Source organism: Adiantum capillus-veneris, chromosome 13, assembly GCF_014529385.1.
Source record: "Adiantum capillus-veneris isolate H3 chromosome 13, ASM1452938v2, whole genome shotgun sequence".
Lineage (NCBI taxonomy): Eukaryota > Viridiplantae > Streptophyta > Polypodiopsida > Polypodiales > Pteridaceae > Adiantum > Adiantum capillus-veneris.
In genome coordinates this window covers 133,082,262-133,099,291 of record NC_140943.1, presented here as the reverse complement: position 1 = coordinate 133,099,291, position 17,030 = coordinate 133,082,262, and the positions used below count along the sequence as shown (strand labels likewise).

General features: G+C 39.8%; 1 pseudogene; it reads left to right on the top strand.

Moving 5' to 3' along the window:
- The first annotated feature begins 15,507 nt into the window (after positions 1-15,507).
- LOC147444902 (large ribosomal subunit protein eL42 pseudogene) lies at positions 15,508-15,941 on the top strand (annotated as a pseudogene).
- Positions 15,942-17,030: the final 1,089 nt, after the last annotated feature.

The following is a 17,030-nucleotide window of genomic DNA, read 5'->3' as shown; positions in this document are numbered from 1 at the left end:
GCTTGAGGGATTCTCGAATGTTGAGATCCTTTCGGTGATACAGGTTGCTAGAGTACCCCTTTTTTGTGGCCTCGCCATAGGACGTGTATAGAGAGGGCTAGGTGCATTTGACGCCGTGTTGGCAGTCTTGGGTCAGCTTTTGACTTTTTAATGCACAGTTAGTGGTTGATGCGCCTGTCTTATGCTCTCAGAGCATTACTTTTTAGGCGTTATTGATCTCCTGTGATGACAGTTTTGGATTGAGATTCTATCAGTTTTTCTGGAGAAACTCTGCCGAATTTTTCCCAAAATTACCAGTGTTTATCGCCATATTATCTTTAGCTTGCAGCCATGTCATCTAGTGGTGAAAAGGATATTTACAATATCCAAAAATTTGATGGGACGAATTTTGCTATCTAGAAAGAGCAGATTCAAGATGTTATTATACAAAAAGGCCAGCTGGATCCTATCATGGAGCACCCAGAGGGCGAGTATACAGATGTTGAGTGGGAGAAACTTGATGCTAAGGCCAAATCTACCCTCCGTTTGCATTTGGTCGAATCTGTGTACTTTACTATAGTTGGAGAAAGGACTGCTAGAGATGTATGGGATAAGTTGTGTTCCAGATATGAGAACAAAAGTGCCACTAATAAGGTTTTCTTGATGAAGAAGCTGTTTGACCTTCGTATGAAGGAAGAGGGCATTATTTCTACTCACATTAATGAGTTCAATATCATTTTCACTCAGTTGACCACTCAGGGTTTGGTCTTTAATGAGGAAATCAAATGTATATTCTTGCTATGCAGTTTACCCTCGTCTTGGGATACATTCTGTACTGCAATTAGCAACTCAGCACCTGGTACCGGTCTAGTGTACAATGACTTCCTTGGGAGTTTGTTTACCGAGGATATTCGTAGGAAATCTCTCAAAGGCAAGAAGGATGGTGATGCGTATGTTGCTACTGATAGACAGAGGGGTTGCACTCAAAGTCATGCCAAAAGCAAGGAACGTGGGGGCTCACGCAGTAAGTCTCGGGGTTCTATGCGTAATGTCGAGTGCTATCACTGCCATAAGAAAGGGCATGTGAAGAAGGATTGCAGGAAATGGCAGCAAAGCAAGAAGGATAGACAATCCGGTGAAACTTCTAAGTTTGATGATTCAAACAAGGGAAAAGCAAAGTTAGAGGAGATCAATGTGCTAGAGTCCTCAAATTCTCCTATTGTAGAGACTCTTCCAGTGGTTGTTATGCCACTTACCTCTGAGGTATTGGTCTTCACAGCAGATCTACATGTCGAGGCTCTTGTTACAGAAGATGTGCAGTATGCACAGAATTGGATAGTAGATTATGGTGCGAGTTTCCATGGGACACCACATAGAGAGTGGTTCTCTACTTATTCTCACTCTTGTGGCAAAGTGAGACTTGGTGATGCTTATGAACTAGACATTGAGGGTGTCAAAAACGTCAAATTGCATCTAAGGAATGGCACGCACTTTACTTTATGTAATGTCAGGCATGTGCCCAAGTTGACTAAACGCTTGATTTATATTGGTCAGCTTGATGATTTGGGCTACAACACCACATTTGGGAATGGTTCGTGGATAATACGCAAAGGTAATCTTGTTGTACTCAGAGGTCAAAAGCATGGTACCTTGTATTCCATGCATGTGTCAGATGTTAGTCATGATTACATATCTATAGCCGAGCTGCCATCTACTGAGTTGTGGCATTGCCGGCTAGGTCATATTAGCCAAAAAGGAATGAGAACTCTGACTTGTTTTGGCTACCTACTTGTCTTGTCTTATGTTGACTTTCCTGTTTGTGAGCACTGTATCTATGGCAAACAGACTAGGTCCGTGCACACTTACCATTGGGTCAAAAGCGAGCTGAACATTTAGATTTAGTGCATAGTGATGTTTGTGTTCCTATGTCAACCAAATCTCTAGGGGGGGCCAGCTATTTTGTGACATTCATAGATGACTCTACTCGAAAGGTGTGGGTATATCCTTTGAAACATAAGGATCAAGTTCTTCCTATGTTCCAGAAATTTTTAGCACTCGTTGAGAATCAGTCTGGCAAGAAACTCAAGAGGTTGCGGACTGACAACGGTGGAGAGTATGTCTCCAAGGAGTTTGACAATTTTTGTGCTAAAAGGGGGATTAAAAGGCAGTTTACTGCACCATACACACCAGCTCATAATGGAGTTGCTAAGCGCATGAATCGTACGATTTAGGAAAGAGTCACAGCCATGCTTTCTAGAGCAAATCTCACACAAGGCTTTTGGGCAGAAGCCGTCTTGACTACAGTGCACATTATAAATCGCTTGCCTAGTACACCATTGAATTATGAGATTCCAAAAGATTTATGGTCTAAATGTAAGCCCCACTATGATCATTTATGTGTTTTTGGTTGTAAGCTTATGCTCACGTTCCTAAACAACTTCGCCAAAAGTTAGAGCCAAAGTCACACAAATGTATTTTCATTGGATATGGTGCAGATGGAGAGATGGGATATCGTCTCTAGCACCTAGAATCTCGTCGATTCATCCGTATTTCAGATGTGATCTTCAATGTGTCGAAGATGCATAAACAACCCATCAAGGAAACAGAAATTCGGAGAGTCTCTTTTGGGGCTGTTGCCTCAGAGACAGTGAAATAAACTCAGCGGGCTAGTGATGTACCTTCCACTAGCAATGCCCCAGAGGCCGGAGCGGATAGCAATGGTCAAGAAGTGAGACAGTCTACTAGAGCCTCTCATCCATCTACGTGTTTTGAGCCAGGTCTTGATTACATCATGTTGACCGATTGCGGTGAGCCAAGCTACTACCAAGAAGCCATGATGACGGATGATGTGGTGAAGTGGGAGCAGGCTATGGAATCTGAGTATAACTAGATTCTGGCTAATGACACTTGGGACTTGGTAGAACTGCAAAATGATGCAAAAGCTTTACCTTGCAAATGGGTTTACAAGAAGAAATTTACCTCAAGTGATCCAAATCCAAAGTATAAGGATAGACTTGTAGCCAAAGCGTTCAAATAGCAAAAGGGAGTCGATTTTGATGAAATCTTCTCGCCTGTGGTCAAGATGACAACACTTAGAACCGTACTTGGTCTTGTAGCAATTGAGGACATGGAACTTGTCCAAATGGATGTGAAGACAACATTTCTTCACGTGGATCTCGATGAGGATGTTTACATGCAGCAGCCTGAAGGGTTTGTTTAGGAGAACGCATCTCGTGAGGAGCTAGTATGTAAGCTCAAAAAGGCACTTTATGGCTTAAAGCAGGGTTCAAGGCAGTGGTATCACAAATTTGATGCATGTATGAGGTCTCAAGGATATAAAAGGAGCAAACAGGATCACTGCTTGTACACAAGAAAGCTAGATGATGGCTCGATGATCATTCTAGTTTTGTATGTTGATGACATGCTTATAGCTGGGAAATCCATTGCGGAAATTGCCAACTTGAAGAAAACACTTAGCAATAATTTTGCAATGAAAGATGCTACACACTTTCTTGGCATGCGAATCAAAAGAGACTGCAAACGTCGTATTCTTGAGTTATCTCAAGAAACATACATTGAGAAAGTTTTGCAGCGTTTCAATATGCAACGGGGGAAAGCATTGAGTACCCCAATGCATGCATTCCTGAAACTCAGCAAGGAAGATGCACCCAAATCTGATGCTAAGCAAGCTGAAATGGCTAAGGTACCATTCTTTGGCAGTGGGGAGTTTCATGTATGCTATGGTGGCCACAAGACCAGACATTGCTTTTGCAGTGGGAGTAGTGAGCCGATATATGGCAAATCAAGCATTGGGAAGCAGTGAAGCACATTCTTAGGTACCTCAAAGGTGCGGTCGGCAGACATCTGGCTATGTCTTCATATTTGTTGGAGCAGGAGTATCTTGGAGGTCATGTCTTCAAGATTGTACGTCGTCTTCCACTACAGAATCAGAGTACGTTGCATTGTCGAATGCAAGTAAAGAGGCTGTATGGTTATCTTTCTTGGTCAAAACTCTTGGCATTGAGAGACTCCAGTGATATATTGTGATAGTCAGAGTGCTCTTGCATTGGCAAGGAATCCCGTGTTTCACTCCAAATCGAAACACATTGAAGTCAGGTATCATCTCGTGAGAGATTTCTTGGCCAAAGAGCTCATTGATTTGGTCAAGGTACACACTGACGACAACCTAGCAGATGCTTTGACGAAAGGCTTAGATTTGGAGCCATTTACCCATTGCAGTGAGTTGATGGGTATAGGTTTAAGCCACTAGACTGCTTCATGGTTGTACATAGCAAGTCACTTGGGCTGCGTTGGCCTTCAAGTGGGAGTTTGTTGGGATTCAAGCCAACTCGCCGGACATCCCACTTACTACTAACCCATCTACTAACTTAACCATATATACACTTATTCTTTAATACAATAGAATAAGGAGCTGCAACAGGATAATGTTCCTGTGCGCTCCATCCAAAGCAGGTCTCTCTCTCTCTCTCTCTGCTCTCGCATTTGCACTCGCACACGCTTCCCACGACACCTTCAAGAAAGAGGTTTTGGAATGAGCTTCTGAAGCGAGCTTTTTTGCTCTATCTCTCCCTCTCTCTCTCTCTCTCTCTCTCTCTCTCTCTCTCTTTTCTCCCTCTATCACCTCTCACTCCCCTTCCCTCTCCTCCTACCTCTCCCTCTCTCTCTCTCTCTCTCTCTCTCTCTCTCTCTCTCTCTCTCTCTCTCTCTCTCTCTCTATCTATCTATCTATCTATCTCTTTATACCCCTCGCTATCCCTCTCTCTCTCTCTCTCTCTCTGTGTGTATCTCTATTTTTATCTCCCTGCCTCTCTCTCTCTCTCTCTCTCTCTCTCTCTCTCTCTCTCTCTCTCTCTCTCTCAATCCCTCACTCTCTCTACCTCTCTCTCTCTCTCTCTCTCTCTCTCTCTCTCTCTCTCTCTCTCTCACTCTCAATCGTTTTTGACCTAGTAGACAACAATTCACTCTTTTGATCATAACTTCTTCATCTAAACTTTGATTTGGGTGATCTATAACCTCAATCAAAGAGCACAACACCCTATATGTCTTGATGTAAAAATAAAAATTCTCAAAATTATGAAAAGTGTTTTTGCAAAACTATTTTTGAAGTAAATAGGTTCAAGGAAGTTGACTCTAATCTCTTATTTTTCATACATTGTCTTCTTGCAACCACAAGGGTTCTTCTTCTTCAACAAGGCCCACAACCTGTAGAAAATGATCCAAAATCTCCTAAGTGTGGTGATAGCACATCAAAAACCATGATCATGGCATACTTGGTATCGTTGCAAGAGACCATAAACAAACAAGGTGAAGACTTATGGACACTTGCGATGAAGAATGGAATTCTAAGGATTCTTGTGGTTGAGAATGATAATCTCAAGAGGACACTTGATGTTGAGAAGACAAGGAAAGAGAAGAACAAGGAGACTCGACACAGAGAGTGCAACTTCAAAGTGTGCAGAATACACACACAGGATGGTATATACATAGAGGGGACTAAGGCTATATATAGAGTAGCTTCACATATAAGCTCAACAATCTCGCTCAAACAAGGGTCCCTAATTGTGGATGAGAACCCTTGGGGGCTCAAGGAAAAAACCCAGAGCCCTATATATACCCACCATTATATTAATATATTGTTCAATTTACAAAAATGGTTTATAAGGAGATACATCAGTACTACTACATACAACGGTAGCCTCAAAGGCTCAATGAAATGATATGCTTAACTCTTCAAATACTTCAAAAAATGCTTTAGATCATCTTCAGCTTTTATGAATATATATCATCTGTGAGGTACTTCACTTTGTCTTTGAATTGTGTATAATCTATCAATATCACAAAATCTAAGAGCACGTGATAGGAATCATATCAATGTTAGAGAAATACACATACATAATGGCTTTGGACACGGTTTGTTATAGCTCAAAATTGATTCACACAAAATAGATCAAATCAAGATTAAATCCATGTATATATTATATAATCTTCTTAACATGAAATACATGTAATATGTACACATATGCACAAAGACGGTACATAAAATCATGCTAGTCATAATAAATGATAACAAATAATCATGGAATAACATTACATCATGTTGGCAGTCAAACTAGACGGGTGCTCTTTGAGTTGACCCCTTCATTTTTGAGCCCCAAATTTTAATATCCATTATGTTTCGGAAAGCTTTTGTAATTATAAGAGAGTGTCTGATTTTATTCAGATTACCTTGAGTCTGTCTGTGCTACATCCGAGTTGTATAATTTATAAATGATTCTCAGCCTTGTGAAGTCAGCCATTGGCCAAGAGAGCCCAAGGTATAAACATCATTTTGTAAGGTGGTAAAGGACACTTATCGTTATCAAAGTTTTGAGTTTTGGAGTGTAAGACTAAGAGAGGCTACTCTCATACACTTTGTAATCATCATATCTTGAGCTCTGGTAATCACATTTCCATTCTGAAACTTGCAATGTGTTCCTTGTCTGTTACTCTTTCATTCAAGTATTTCCATTGTTGATTCTATTCTAGTTTATGACTACATGTTACTAGACTAAATATGTTATTTGAGTGCGTTAATTACTATTTTTTGACATTTGACCATAAAAGAGTGTCCCTAGACCCTAGTGCAACCTTTCTTGTATGTTCTGTTGCAGTTTCTAGGACCTTAATCATGATGGATTGTGATTTTGGTACCTCAACAGATCGCAACCAAACTTGGTAGGTTAGTACCCTTAAGTGTCATGGACCTCCTCCAAACGTTTTGTAGCATTTGTACATCATTCGAGTGCCGAATTGGGTTGATAATTGAGTGCATTGACAAAGGAAATATGCAAGTTTCCTAATCCAAGAGTGATAGATTTTCTAGTGTTAGAGATATCATCGTTTTGTAGGTTCACTTCTTGAGGTTGACACCCTCAAAGAGTCTATGTTCCCCATCCAAGTCACTTCCCTGAGTATTGAAATTATGTTAGTGCCAGTTATAGACGTCCGTCGCGATGAACTGCTAACATTGGTGCCATTTTAGGGGATTGCGATCATTACATGGTGAGTGACCTAGTCGTAGCGTTTTACTAATAGACTTTTGATATTGATTTTTAATTCATTTACACTTTAGCAATCAAGCACTAGACATGGGGTTTAGTTCTTGGTAGAGGCTAGAAGTCGAGGACTTGCTAGGTCTACTTTTGAGAGGTATTAGGAGTTGTGAGTGAGATACAAAAGCATTCAATTCTGCATATTCTCCGATGCTTTGAAAATATTGCTCCATATTCCGTTTTTCTTCTAGTTTTTCACCATGTTGCCAATGCCATAAATTTTGAAATCTTAGAAATTTGGTGGTTGGAGCTCAAAAGCAAATGCAAACCCAAAAATAAGTGAAAAAAGGGGTAAACCAAGCTAAAGAGAGCTTATCTGGAAAATTCGAGGCCAAAATGTGCAGGAACATGGATCAAGATCCATGACCCTCTAAGAAAATTTGGACAGAAACTGATGCCATTGGGTTTAGAGTGGTTCCAAATCTTTAGATATACACTTTTGGTAAAGATTTGACAATCAAAATCCACACAAATCAGGAAGCTGGGCAAACTAAGTCACAAAAACCTTGGAAATAGACAAAAATTGGGGCTTTTTGACTTGTTGGTGTCCAAACTCAAAAATAAGTGAAAATATGACCTCTATAGGGTTTAGGCATACAACTGTTAAAAATCAAAGACCTTCCTTCAATATAACTATCTTTGTAGTGCCATGGTTGCGCTTTCCTTCTCTCCTTCTTTGTTGATGGATCCTTGAATGGAATATCAGCTCGTTCTTTTTTAACCTATTTTGTTTCCAAATCCTACTTTAACAATAATAACCAAGTCAAATCTTGCTTGCAATACCTCCTTTTCAATGTTCTAATTACCAAGGTCTATCTCTAGGAGTCCTATGGTTTGGGCCACTGAAGCTACTAGAAAAAGCTTCTAGATGATTTAGGACTTTGAGCGCTTTGATTTCTCTGGCTTTCTTCACTCCACATTTTGAGTGATTTGAGCAGCCAAAACCCTCTTCTCTTGCCATGCATCCACATCTTTGTCTTTCCCTTTAGCTTTCCAAAAGAGTCCTCTAATTTTACCACTCTAGATCTTTTCACTCTATGTGGTTTGACTAATAGGCTCCTCTAGTAACTCCTAGATGACAACCCAAGCACTCCTACTCTATGTGGTTTGACTAATAGGCTCCTCTAGTAACTCCTAGATGACAACCCAAGCACTCCTAGTGATCACATGCATTGGAACTGGTTCTGCTAACTTCACATCACTAACTTCAGTCTTTACATTATCTGAAAAAGTACTTGTACTTGCCACAACTATAAGAGCTAAAATCTCTTATGGTAAAGTCTCTTCTACCTCTACCTCAACTAGTTAAATCTTGATATGATCCCCTTCTAGACATCCATCTGGTGGTTGTTCCAATGTCTTGGTTCTCCACCAACTCCTCCATCTTCATTGGCTCTGAATTTATCAATGCAATAATTAACACATATTTTCCTTGTTTAAAGTGATGCATCCTTATCTTGCACTTACTCTAAATATAGCCGTAGGATGCTCAATAAGTGTATTGGACGATACTGGTTAATCTTGCATCTAACACAACAATTCTTCATCCCTTGCCAAAGATGGTTTGATTTTGGAAATCTCAGATATCTACTTGAAAAAACTCCTCAAGTTTTCTTCTCCAAACTCCTTCTTTGACTTCACTTGTCCTTCATCTTCAAAGCTCTTAGCATTATAACATATCAAGAACTTTCACTAGAACTTGAGCTAGTTTTGGTTGTTGATCTCGTTTCCTTCTTAGCCTATTGTTATAGTTTTAAGACACGTTGAACTAAGTCATTGAGATTCTTAGTTGGAGTTGGTACCTCCTTCTCCCTCATTTTTAACCTTTTGAACCCGCTCAAGATCCATGCTCGCATTCTCTTTTTTGGTGGCAGTTTGTGTAAGTACCTGGTCAACTTTTTAACCTTTTCCACATCTTAGTGATAACCTCCCTTATTGTATCTTATCTAATTCATACATGATTTCTTCATCACCTCTATTCTCACTATACTCCAAGATAGAATCCTTCTTCAGTTTGGAGTTGGTTCACAGCTTACATATTGGATAGTGGTAATACCACTTTCTGGCTGCATCTTTCAATATTTGAGGGAAATACTATGCCCAATCTTCTCCATCGATATGCTTGAGGTTAGTGTATTATTTAAAAGCTTATATGTGAAAATCATCTTCATCTTTTCTACTATCATTAAAATTTGGGAAATCAATCTTTAGGTCATTGGTCTTCTCTTGACATCTAGGTTTGACACGTAATGAGTGTCTATCTCTATGAGTGTTTCAAGCTCCTTGCCTCTATGAGATTTTGTCATAAATTCAAAATGTATGTGCTTGTGTCTACCTAATTCACTAGTATCAATGGTGACCTTCACCTTGCCTTTCCTTGATGAGTGTTGAACACTATGCGAACGAGAGCATCTTTTAGACCTTTTGAAATTCATATATTGTCTTGAAGCTTGGTGTGTTTCACCTTCTCTATGGCCTTGGTTTATTTCTATGTCTTCACCCGAGGAATGTGGTTAAATATCATCAAAAATTTTCTTTGACCTTTTAGCAACAATACTAATGTGATTCCCCTCTTCAGCAAATGATGTGGTGGCTCTCTAACCTTGTGCAAGACAACACACAGACATTGTGACTACTGATTAACTCTAAGTTGGAACTTGGGAGATTGAACTTATCAAAAGCTTTAGCTCACCACTAAGACTGCCAGAATGGAAATAGATGGAGCTTGATAGCCTTTCCAAAGCTAGACTCAAAGCTAATAGATTAATGGTGCTAAACTACAAATATCAGATGACGAAAAGACCTCGGGGGGTTCACTATGTGTAAAACTACCATATCACGTGCATTCAAGACATTTTTGTAAAACCCCTTATCTGTGAATTTTGTTAGGAATATAATGTACCCTTTTCTTTTAAAATTTGTAAGTTTTTTTAAAATTTTAAAAAATAATTCCCTTCTGTATATATATTTCTGTAAGTTTAAAGAACTTTAAATACCCTTCTGTTGAACTCATGTGATAGGTTACATTTTTACTAGGTGACCTCCCCGGGGAAAAGACATAGAACTAGGCACAGATTCAGACCAGTAGAATCAGATAAGTCTTGCACCAGACTTCAAATGAATGAAACTCGTGATAATACCAAAATAGGATAACTGAAATGAACTAAATAAATAAACAAGTTTAGATTATAGAGACACTGAATGAGACACAACTCAAAATGGGATCCAAATTTTAGCTAGATACAGATGCTTCAGGTTTAGACTCAAGACTCAATGATACACCCGTAGAAGACTCCAGAAATGATAGCTTGGGATCAGATTTTAGCTCAAGGAAATAAAAATGATACAAATAGCTAACAATAGCCTCTTGTAAGTGCTTGTAGGAGTTGTACAAGGATTGTAAAGATCAACTAAGAGACTAAGAGGTGTAAAAACCAACTAAAAGTCTATGAGATGTAAAGAATAACCAAGAGTCCCAACATGAGACTAATGGGTTCTTTTTATAGGGTCTCCATTGGGTCTATGACTACTACATGAGCATACAATATAAAATTGTTGCCACCTTTGTATGGAATTTACTACAAGACCTCAATATGGGAGGGCTTCTACGAGTTTCCGTTGAAGAAAGTGCTATCAAGAGAGACATCCTTGAGATTGACAAGGAGACTGTTCCCACCATCTAGAAAGGTTCACCATAGAAATCATAGAAAGAACACATTCGTGTATGATGCTACTCATCAATTCTTTAACTTTACGTGGACTAGTGTGTATTGAAAAATAAGCTACCACTTGATTCTCTCCTTACATAGAAGTTAGCCTTCTCTTATGAGAGATACTCCACCATTATCATTCCTTAAGCCTTTAATCTTTTCACTCAATTGATTCTCAATCAGTGCAAGGAATTTCTAGAAAGTAGGTAAAAACTCGTCCTCAATTTTGAAAGGATAAACCCACACCTTTCTTGTAGATTCATCAATGAATGTCAAAAAGTAACTAGCCCCCCCTAGAGACTTATAGGCTTCAATTGGTTTCTAATCATGGGCAAATGAGAACTCCTAGTTTTCTTGCCATATATCCAATTTTCACAAATCAAAAAGTCACTAAAACTCACAACGAGCAAGTAACCCAGGCGCTCAAGATTTTTCATTTCCTTTTGGCTCATATGACCTAGCTAGCAATCACAACTTAGGAGACAATAGCACAGCTATAGCAATAACATTGCCTTTTCAACATGACACGTACATGGAAATAGTGAACCGTGATTTTGACCCTTGACAATAACCAAATTTTCCTTCTGGATCGTCCAAGATTGATTCCCAGTTATGGTCATGTAAACCAAGTCATCAAGTTATCCCATAGAAACCAAGCTCTTTGCTAACATTGGAATATGCCTAAAATTGTCTAATACAATTTTTTTAACATTCACGATTACCCATTGAATGTTTTCAATGCCAACTATGTCAAGTTCTAAGAGTCGTCCAAATTGAAAATACCTTAATAGCCTTTCACATAAGTCATGGACCAATATATATGTGGCATAACATGAAAACCTACACCAAAATATATCATCCAATTCTACTCATTAATCTCCTCATGCATAACAAGAGCATTTACACTAAGATCTGAAGTAAAAAAATAGGATATAAAAAATAAGTGCATCAAAACCATATGCTCTATCACCCTAACCAGCCGTATGTGACTAAACCACATTAATTTCCTCAATCTTAGTTTTTCCCTTAGAGTCCAAAGACTTCTTTTCATCATTATACTTTTTCTTATTGTCCATCTTTCCTACATAGCAATCCCTCCTCATATGTCCCTTCTTATCGCAATAATAGCACTCAGTATCATGCATAGAATAATGATATTTACTATGATTTTTTTATACGCTTTGGACTTACCACAGTCATGAGTATGACCTCTCTACTTGTGAGAAAGAGGAACATAAGAATCACCAAATTTGGTTGGCTCAAGCCCTACAAATCTCCTCTTTAAGCAAACTTTCAATGACATCATTAAATACCAATGTGCCTTTTGTGCTAAATTACTTATGGCTATACAGAATGTATCCCATGAGAAAGCAAGGAAAGGTGTTGACATGTTTCCACCTTCCTTGCAAATCAAAAACCTTCTACTCTACCAAATCTTTTGTAGAAACCATGGTTTCTAATTCATCCAAGATCACCTGTCCCTCCTCTTGCAACTTAATAGCCTGTGAGCATGGTCCCATTGCTTAACATAGAAATAGCTTTAGAGTATTCCTTGCTCTCAAGCTAGAAACTCTCTATATCGAACTAGTTTATATAGACTTGAGCTTGCGTGACTTCCATGGCTTCCTGCTTCCATTCTAGATCACTTACAAGCAAATACACTTTCTGCTTTAATATGTCTATGTTGCATCAAGGTACTGGTTTCCAACAGCAATTTGTGCATTCTCATCAAGGAGATCAATATTTTGAGCACACGATACCTACACTTCTTGTGGCGGGCAAGCAGCCGTAGATGCGTGTTTAATTTTCTCAACTTCCAAGATATTATAGTGAGGCCTATACTTCTTGCACTAGGAAAGGAACAATAGATGTGTGTTCAATTTTTTCAACTTCCAAGGATGCAATATATGTTCCTCTCTCCTATATAAAGTCCTGTGGATTTTCACCCACATCCAAGTAGCAAGCCCTCTTGCTACTACCCAGACTTCTCACTTCTCCTCTTTTAGCACCATGCAATCTCTCTCTCTCTCTCTCTCTCTCTCTCTCTCTCTCTCTCTCTCTCTCTCTCTCTCTCTCTCTCTCTCTCTCTCTCTCGGGTCGACGATAGTAGCAGGATCTCACCATCCCTAATTTTTCTGATTAAAATAAAGATATGGAACATGCATTACAACTAAAGCCTCCCTAGGTTCTAGGTTCTCAAGGTTGCAAACACGCATGTATAACTTGTACCTTATTGAAAATTAACATATTTGGGCAATATTTCTTAACAATAGTGATGATGTCATTTACATTCTCATCACATTGCATCTCTCAAACTTCAATGAACATACAATATTTGGCTATAATATGTTTCTCCATATCACCACTTTATATTGGTTGATGTTTATGTTACTACATGTAACTCTGGCAGACCGTCACCTTTGGGCACACACAATCACCAAAGCGCAATTTGTAAATGTGATGCTTGAAGATCGTAGATTCCTGCATTCCATTTCTCCAAAGAGACTTAGCTTGTATAATCATCTATATAGAATATTTCTTTTGGGCTATATTTAAAGCACAATGTCAAATTGTTGTGCTTCTTGATCATATGCTCCATGTATAGGAGTCCTACCAAACACCGAGAAAGATTTTTCGAGCAAACCAAAAACCAAGCGAGATCCATAGATTAATTAGAGTACTTTGTGGATCTTGAGTCTCTTATTTTTCTCCTCCTTTGCAGCTTTAGGGTTCTATCCCTTAATTTTACCAGCTCAAGCAGTTAACTTGTGTCCCTTATTCCTAATGGTTTTATGAACTTGTCTCATGCTCGCTTAGACCTTATCGCATGAAGTAGACATATGAGCAAATTGTAAATGAGCATCAATGAATGTTGTTTTGTGTCATTTTTGCACACCATTGAATGCAAATGTAGTATGAGCTTGAATTGACAACCACGTCATAGCTCCTTAGGAACGTGGGCATACCCTATTTTTTCTACCTCTTGTTTATTACACTGCTTTGAGCAAATTTTTGTGTGCTTATTTGGCTACATGCAATGGAATTGTGATGCCCATGTGTGGAGGGACATCTTCTTCAAAAAACCGGGTTTATTGTCCACACAATGAAGCTCTAGTTTTGTCATTGCACTCTCAAGAAAACAAACAAAGTTTAGTCATGCACGAGCAATGTTTACATGATTACTTGGTAATGTCATACTCTTCAGTGAGCATGGAAAATCCAATTCTTTTTTATATAGTTATAGTTTTCGAGTTTATTTATTAAATAGGAATTATAAAGTGGAGTTTCTCACAAAATGCACATGAGAATATCTCTCTAGTAGATCAGGCTGGCATGAGCTGATATTTATACATATTTGGAGAGAGAGAGAGAGAGAGAGAGAGAGAGAGAGAGAGAGCGAGAGAGCAACAAAAGCAATCTCATGAAGAGGTGCACACATGCAGCTAAAAGCTAACCGTAGTGGGAGAAGAACCTGATATCACAGTCCGCTGCGGCAAATGCGTAATATTAGAGCTTTGCACACAGTTGGACGTTGCGGCTCGCATTTTAAGGGCGAATCTTGAGGGTGAGAGAGCGATTTTCCTGTAGAGAGAAAGCTTGTGTGCACAAAGAGACCGGTGTGGTAGCTTCCTTATTTCGAGGCGGCACTCCACTCAAAGTACATGTGCGCAATCTTTGAGTAGCTCATATTGCTCACTAGAGTTTGGGAAAAATGTATCTCAGCTTAATATCGTGCCATTTTCAATTTCCAAAATTCCAATTGAGGGTACGAAAAAAAGGAGAAATGCCGCCCCAGAATCGACAAAAAATAGTGTAAAAATCTAACAAAATAGCCTAATTTCCTGAAACTTCCTCTTGAAATAAACAAGGACAGGAATTGGTATGTTTGGAAAGATTAACTCTCTTGAACACTGTTGCTTACCCTCAAAGGCCTTTGATAAGTTCAATAGCTCCGATTTCAAAATGCCATTTAGAAGAAGCTTTAAATCTTTCTCTAGCACCCCACGCCGGCGTGGACTGCTAGAGAGAGAGAGAGAGAGAGAGAGAGAGAGAGAGAGAGAGAGAGAGAGAGAGAGAGAGAGAGAGAGAGATAGTTGTAGCACTGCACGTCGGCATGCACTGCGATAGAGGAGAGCTCACTGCTACTGCCTTTCTCGGCCCAAACGCAGCAGCGTGCATTATATCAGGAGGGGGAGTTGGGTGCGCTAATTTATTTATTTTTGATAACGCTATGTTGTTAGTTGTTGTTTGCTGCCATCAACATACAGCTAGTTTTTCTTCTGAGTACAACGCTCCCCGCAATCCTGCCACCAAGGCATGGGGCTGCTGGACGAGGTAGAAGAGAGGGCAACAAAAAGGACACCATGCCTCCAGTGGCGAGACAGAATTTGATAAGAAAAGAAATAAACTAGCTGCCATTAGCCACGGCGAAATGACTTAACAGTAGGGCTTGCCCTTGTCAAACTCTCTCCAGCTGTCCACGTCGGCATGGATAGCTAGACGAAGTTTCTTGCATGGGGGCTACCATTGAGGCGCAACAGATGCAGGATGAGGAAAGCGTCCAGGGAGTTAAGGTCTAGCTAGAAATCGCGAGCCTCAGACGCAAGACACTAAGGTTCAAGGGGGGGGGAAGAGAGAGAGAGAAAGAGAAGAAGAAGAAGTAGAGCCGGAAGAAAGGCTTGACGAGAGAGAGAGAGAGAGAGAGTCTGTGCTGCTGCAGCAAACCAGCGGCCATGGTGAACGTTCCAAAGATGAAGAAGTCCTTTTGCAAGGGCAAGGATTGCAAGAAGCACACTTTGCATAAGGTGACTCAATACAAGAAGGGCAAGGACAGTCTCTACGTGCAAGGAAAGAGGCGTTATGACAGGAAGCAATCTGGCTATGGTGGCCAAACAAAGCCGGTCTTCCACAAGAAGGCTAAGACTACAAAGAAAATTGTGTTAAGGTTGCAATGTCGGAGTTGGAAGCATGTAACTCAGCATCCAATCAAGCGATGCAAGCACTTTGAGATTGGTGGTGACAAGAAGCGCAAGGGTGCCATGTACTTGGTCAATTTTTGCAGCATCATGATGAATCGAAGAGTTTTGCTCAAACCTTTGCACTGTTTTAAGTATTAAATTGAACTGAATTTTGTGACAAACATGACTTGGATGTCCCTTTGCTCCGAGATTTGAGCTATTTGTTTTGGGCTCTTAAATTCCTTTCGAGCAACATCAAACCATATTTTGTCAAAAGAGAGAGAGAGAGAGAGAGAAGAAGAAGAAGAAGAAGAAGAAGAAGAAGTACAACTGGAAGCAAGACTTGGAGAGAGAGAGAGGAAGAAGAAGAAGAAGTACAGCCGGAAGCAAGACTTGGTGTGTGTGTGTGTGTGTGTGTGTGTGTGTGTGTGTGTGTGTGTGTGTGTGTGTGTGTGTGTGTGTGTGTGAGAGAGAGAGAGAGAGAGAGAGAGAGAGAGAGAGAGAGAGAGAGAGAGAAGAAGAGGAAGTATAGCAGGAAGCAAGACTTGGCATGAGAGAGGGAGAGAGAGAGGAGAAGAAGAAGAAGAATAAGAGAGTTTTAACGTCGTAGGAAACTATTGAGAGCGCAGAAATGGCATGTACCTATGGATTTTATGGAGACCACATTAGAGTGCTCTTTCACTCCTTTTCGAAAAGTTGAGAACCATATTTGAGAATTTCTATGGTGGGCAGAGGAAAATAGGTTCTGAATTTTTGTTGGAGGTTCAACGAAAGACGCAAAAGCTCTGATGCTCTCATATGGTCACACAAACTATATGTTTCAACTATTGGATGGAGAAACGTTCAAATCCATGGTGGCATGTTGCTAGCGGTTTTTTGAGCAGTTGTCTTACATTTCTATCCTGGGGAAAGAAGGGGGGGGGGGGGGGGGGGGGGGGGGGCAAAAGTTGGGGCAAGGTGGAAGGTTTAGCCTCTAGTCATGATAAGCCATGTGGCACAAACTTTTTTTTCCTTAGAGTGCTCCATTTGAACCCATCCCGATGTTCAAGCAAAATCAATCTCACAAACATACAAAATTCCCTTTAGGGTATATCCAAAGAGATAGTTTATTATCCTACAACTCTGAGAATGGTTTGTCTAGTGCTAGCAATATTGCTCCAATTTTGAGGATGGTGCATCTAGCGCGACCTTGACATGCAAGCACTCGTATTAGAGTGAATGCGTGCAAATCCAAAACAATTTGAATGCATCTTCAAAATAATTTTCCTTTG